Genomic DNA, 5,603 nt, shown 5'->3' with positions numbered 1-5,603 from the left:
CATCAGGTTGTTGAGATTGTTTGAATATTTCCAAAGCTGCTGATGATCCTGGGATTTTCTTGCACAAGAGTTTGGACAAAATAGTGTAAAAAACTAAAAAAAACCTTGCTAACGTTTTTAAGTTATAGTTTGGCGATATGGATTCTTTTGTGTTTTTATGTCCTGCTTTTTTAAGTAGAAGAAATTCCTGACAATTCTGCATATCGATGAGAGAATGAAGTATGGGAGGAATGAAGACATTTGTGAATAAATAAATAAACAAACAACTATATAGTGTGTTTCTTAAGTAAAACAGTTAAGTAGAATATATGTTTAGAAAATGACATTAAATGCAAAAAAACACAAACAAAATCAATTAATATTTTTTTATTGATCTATAATTTTTTAAATATATTTAATTTCTTATTTAAAACCAAGCAAAAATTGTTGAAAAAAGTCAACTGTTGTTCAAAATGTTAATAATAATAAACAACGGATTTTATGTTTTGCATTTTTGATTTTATGTTTTTGCATTTCTTCCTCCTACCGAAATTGAACCGACTTAAAAACTGAGGTGAATTTTGGTGGACCGTTAAACCCCTTGCAATCAGACTACTTAAAGCTGACAGGAAGTCTGCGGTAGCTCAAATAATCACTTGTTACAATAACTGCGATTGGAAAAGCACCTCAGATGAGCTCCAACAGCAGAAGGTCAGATGGAGCAGAGCAGGAACAGGAATCTGAGACTACAGTGGACACTGGACACTTGTAAAAAACCCCAGAAAACCCATCACCTGATCTAGTTTTCTGCTCACTTCCTGGTTGCGGAGGAGAACAGGTCTTTAAAAGAGAGCATGCAGTTCGTTCAGCTCATTACTAGTTGAGGAGATGAAAGCAGACGGTTACTGAGAGCAGCATGATGAATGTTTGGCTTCATGCTGAGGAGTCTGTGGATATGATAATGAAGGTTATTGCAGGTCACGGAATCATGCATACAGTATGTAGATTTCTATACCTCCTACATACTCGTTCCTCCACACAAAGACACCTTTGACCTCTTGGAGGGTTTTCTAATCACGACAAACAAATGCACCGGAATGAAAGTGTGAAGGATTTCAGGCAAGAAAACTATTTTATGAAGAGATACAGAAGTCCTGGTGAGGAAGTGAGGAGCTGAAAAAGTCTAAAAAAGAATCCTTCTATATTAATCACTTTTTAGCCTTGTACAGAATTTTTTTTTTTATTAATTTTTTTTTACATATTATTTGGTTATATAAATCATCTGTTTTTTTATATGAGACTTGTTTGCAATTATTTTCTTTTTCAAATGATTTTATTTTTATGTTTTATAATTCAAATATTTTTCATGCGATTCCATTGTAATTAATCTTTTTTCCACCAGGGATTCGTTATATTCCATTTTTTTTACTTGTTATTATGTTAAATGATTTGTTAATCTTTGATGTGCTTTTTTTATTAATTTTAATTAATCTTTCATCTGATTTTGTTATTTATTTTGTTAAGATGTAAAATCCTTCACGATTTCTTTATTTTACACAAATCTGTTTCTCATGTGATTTACAATGAAATTATTTTTCATATTTGTTTCTTTAATCTATTATTCACATGTTCCTTTGTGACAGGATTTATACTTAAAAAAAAAAAAAAAAAAAAAAACTAATATTTTATAAACTTTTTTATTGTTCGCATGTGATTTCTCAAGATTTCCCGCTTGGATCACATCGGTGGCTCATGTTTTATTAAAACGATTCATCTATTTTACAGTACACATATTTATCCATATTTAGTACTTTATTATTTTATTTTGTTAAAAACCGAGTTCCACACAAGACAATTTTTCTAAATTAAACCTGCGCATAACTAAACACAATAACATGCATATCATGTTACTAGTATATAGTAAATGTTACCAAATGTAGTATTTTATGTGTATATAGAAAAAAACTGGGATTTGCACTAATGGTCAGAAGTGGTCATTTAAAAAAGAAAAAAAAAATACAATGTAAAAGTCAATAAATCAGAAAGAAAAAGAAAAAAAGTTTTGTGTTGGCTGCGTACCAAATGATCCATTGCCCAGAGCCGATCTGCAGCCTGGCGGTTCTGTGTTAAGCGATTTGTCTATTTTTCACGTGATTTTTTTAAATTAAAATAGTCATATTGTTTTTTTTATGTGGTTCTTCTTTACAATTCAAATTCTTTAACATGTGATTCAGTTAAATGATGTATTCCTTTGTGTTTTTTTTCCCCTTATGATTGATCAGTTTTTCCCATGCTTCATCTAATCCTCAAAAATAAGATGTTTCACATTTACAAGTCTTTTTGAATTCAGTTCAGTTAACTGAGAGAGATTTCCAGTGCGTCTCACCTCAGTAGCTAATTTCCTTCCCGCGCTCTCGTCTCTGAGCTCTTCATGCATCATTCATGCTACTTTCACATATTTCTCACTGGAAAAAGATTCTAAATGATTTTGCTTTTACATTAAGATCAGGTTCATGATGTAAAAGTGTGTGTGTGTGTTTGTTTTGTGCTTTTTTGTGTAATGATTCGAAAAGATTGGAAAATGAAGGACTGTGTTTTTTGCCCAGCCGTGTTTTTACCTGAAAGAGTCAACTCGAGGTCCTGACATTCATTAATTTAAATGGTTTATAGATTTATTTACGGTGTGTGTGTGTGTTTGTGTGTGTGTGTGTGTGTGTGTCATTGAGTGTTTTGCTGAGATTAAGAGAAAAGAAGCACATTTATATTCAGCACACACACACAGAGCTGCAACAGCTCATGTGCGAATTAAAATGGAGTTTTATTTGAAGCCTAAAGGAAAAACAGAGGAGAAGAAAAAGACAAAGTGGAACAGTGTGAATGTGGGACCTTCTGTCAAGACCAAATGAGAAAAGGATTGAAGTAAAACACAAAAATCCAGTTTATAATAAACCCAGTTCGTATTAAATTCAGTTTTTATGAGACCAAATTTATATTTAAACCACGTTTATATGAACCTCAGTTTATATGAAATGGAGTTTACATGAAAACAGTTTATATTTAATCTATGTTACAGAAAACGTTTATATTAAAGCCAGTTTATAACAAACCAAGTTAATATAAAATGCAGCTTACATGAATATATAAAACTAATGTGAAATCTATTTGAAATTTAAATTATTTTAATATAAAGAATTTGTTTTCATAGGTTAGACTCCATTGAATCCACCAATACACCTATTTATTTATTTATTTATTTATTTATTTATTTATTTATTTTCTGTCTTACTGAACTTTGGGAATGTGATAAAGCAGATAAAGAGAAAGAAACAAATGCATATACACACACACACACACACACACACACACACACACACACACACATATATATATATATATTCAGCTCCTATGAAGTGAATCTGAAACACACACACACACATACATATATATATATATATATATATATATATATATATATATATATATATATCTCTCATGAAAGTTTTCATGAGGTCTACTCCGATAGGCCACGCCTTCTCGCTTCATATCTACTGCAGTGTTACACTTTGATTTATTACTTTCACACAATAAAACACTGCACAATTATCTGATCCTTCTAATCTGATCTCCAGCATCTGATTGCGTTCATTGATTTCTATTTGTAGCATTCTGTCCGAGCTGAGATCAACACAAACTCCATCTTCTTACCAGCTCTGATATCTGACTAAAAGAACCAACACACTAAAATTCTGATTGAACTGCAGACTTTCTGAAAACCTGACCCCTATGTGCTATGTGGGGTTTCTGAAGAAGCGAGAATAAAGAACTTACACAGTGTGACTAATGAAACAACACTGGGGCATAAAATTAAGGGAGGCAGAGCAATGTCCTTACCAGAGCATGAAGGCAAAGCAATGTCCTCAGCAGGGCATAGAAGAAGAGTGACATCCTCAGCAGGGCATGAAGGCATACAGACATCCAAGGTGAACCAGTTGCTGGGCAGGAAAGAAATGTGGCCATGGGATTCTCAACTAGAACCTGTGGCCTTTGGTCCCACTGTCTCCACTATTTACCTCAGTCACAGAGAATTTTCTACAGCAGGAGCTGGCTCTGAGTGATTAGAAGGTCTCCCTTGGTGGTGGCATTGTCATGACTGGGAGGCATCCAAGGAAATCGCCAGAAAAAGAAGGTTAGACAACAAATGCTAGGCGAGGACAAGTTTACAAAAAAAAAGCAAACGCTAGAAACTATAACTGACATTATCCTGAACTTAATGCAACCAAGAAGTGAAAACACAACTAAATATGTAACTGATAAGAAAAAACAAAGCAGGTGTTCAAAACAGGAGCAGAAAAGAAGAAACCTAAATTGTATGGGAGAGTGCGCTCTAGTGGCCTGGAGGGAAAGAAGCCAAGGTAGCCATGATGAAGGGAGGCCCTCTGGTGGTCCGGAGGGAAATTGGGTACCCGTTCCAGGTAGCCATGACACTTAGTGACCCTCTGCTAATCTCCATTGTGAGCTCTGTTATGCCTCCGTTCATCATCATGACCTTTACACTTACTCACTCACATCTCAAGTGGTGTAAAGTGTGCTTGTGTGTGTGTGTGTGTGTGTGTGTGTGTGTGTGTGTGTGTGTGTGTGTGTGAGGCTCAGAAATCATGCCTCTGGCTGTTTTCCATCCATCATATGATTGTGTTACTTTTAGCCTTTCAGAAAAAAACAAAATTTCTGTCAGTGTAAAAGAAATGAAAAGAATGGAACTGAAATGAAAACAGAGCTTCAACATGTGACTATTTATTGCTACGTCCTTCTTCAGCAGCATTATGCTATGCTAATGTATAATTTGTGTAAGAGGGTTTTACCTCATGATTGTATATAGATAGAGCCTTCAAATATTTCATAGGGGTCACATTGTTTCTTCAATGAAGTAAAACCTTAATTCCTCAGTTGGTAATCAGCGATCATTTATTTTCAGCTCTCAGAGGATGTGATGATGATGGTGAGGATGATGAACAAAGATATGATGATGATGATAATGATGGTGATGAGCAGTGTTGGGCAGTAACGCAAATGAATTAAATGAATTAATTTCGGCTGAAGTGTAGACTACAGTCTAACCTGTTTACAGCAACGACGCATTGTAGGATTGGTGGATAAACCACTGTAGACACGAAGAAGACGCATTGTAGGATTAGTGAAAGAACCACTGTAAACACAAAGAAGACGCACTGTGGCGTGTCTCCGTTTATTCAGGTCTGTGCGGCAGTAATGGCGAGTCGAGGCGAGAGCAAGAAGAGTTTCTTAAAGTAGAAATATGCTCATTATTTCACTTTAGTTGAGTATAAAGACAAAAACTTTTAAGTCAAATGTAAGCTGTGTCTTTCTGGTTCGAAGCTCTTATCTACTGCTATAAACAGCAACTCCAATCTGTTGAAGCTTCTCCAGGACCTCACTGCCTGAGGAGCTAGGAGCTAGAAGCTAACCCGGTGTTCTGTTCTACATTGTTGATAGTTTTCATACTTCAGCTGTGAAAGGAACATGTTTAAGAGCTCAACACAACAGCAGAAGCCACTTTAGTTTTTGATTGTGAATATATTATTCAGCTTGTTTTGTTATTTATTTCAGAA

At 34.7% G+C, this 5,603-nt stretch overlaps 1 long non-coding RNA gene across 1 annotated transcript; it reads right to left on the bottom strand.

Annotated features, from left to right (window-relative positions):
* Positions 1-351: 351 nt before the first annotated feature.
* On the bottom strand, positions 352-4,326 carry LOC124401573. The gene is made up of 2 exons (XR_006928586.1): positions 3,871-4,326; positions 352-926 (listed from the first exon to the last, which is right to left on the bottom strand). It is a non-coding gene; the product is annotated as an uncharacterized LOC124401573 (long non-coding RNA).
* Positions 4,327-5,603: the final 1,277 nt, after the last annotated feature.

The sequence above is a fragment of the Silurus meridionalis genome, chromosome 18 (assembly GCF_014805685.1).
Source record: "Silurus meridionalis isolate SWU-2019-XX chromosome 18, ASM1480568v1, whole genome shotgun sequence".
Lineage (NCBI taxonomy): Eukaryota > Metazoa > Chordata > Actinopteri > Siluriformes > Siluridae > Silurus > Silurus meridionalis.
Note: the sequence above shows the minus strand (reverse complement) of the source record. Positions and strands in the feature narration are given on the sequence as shown.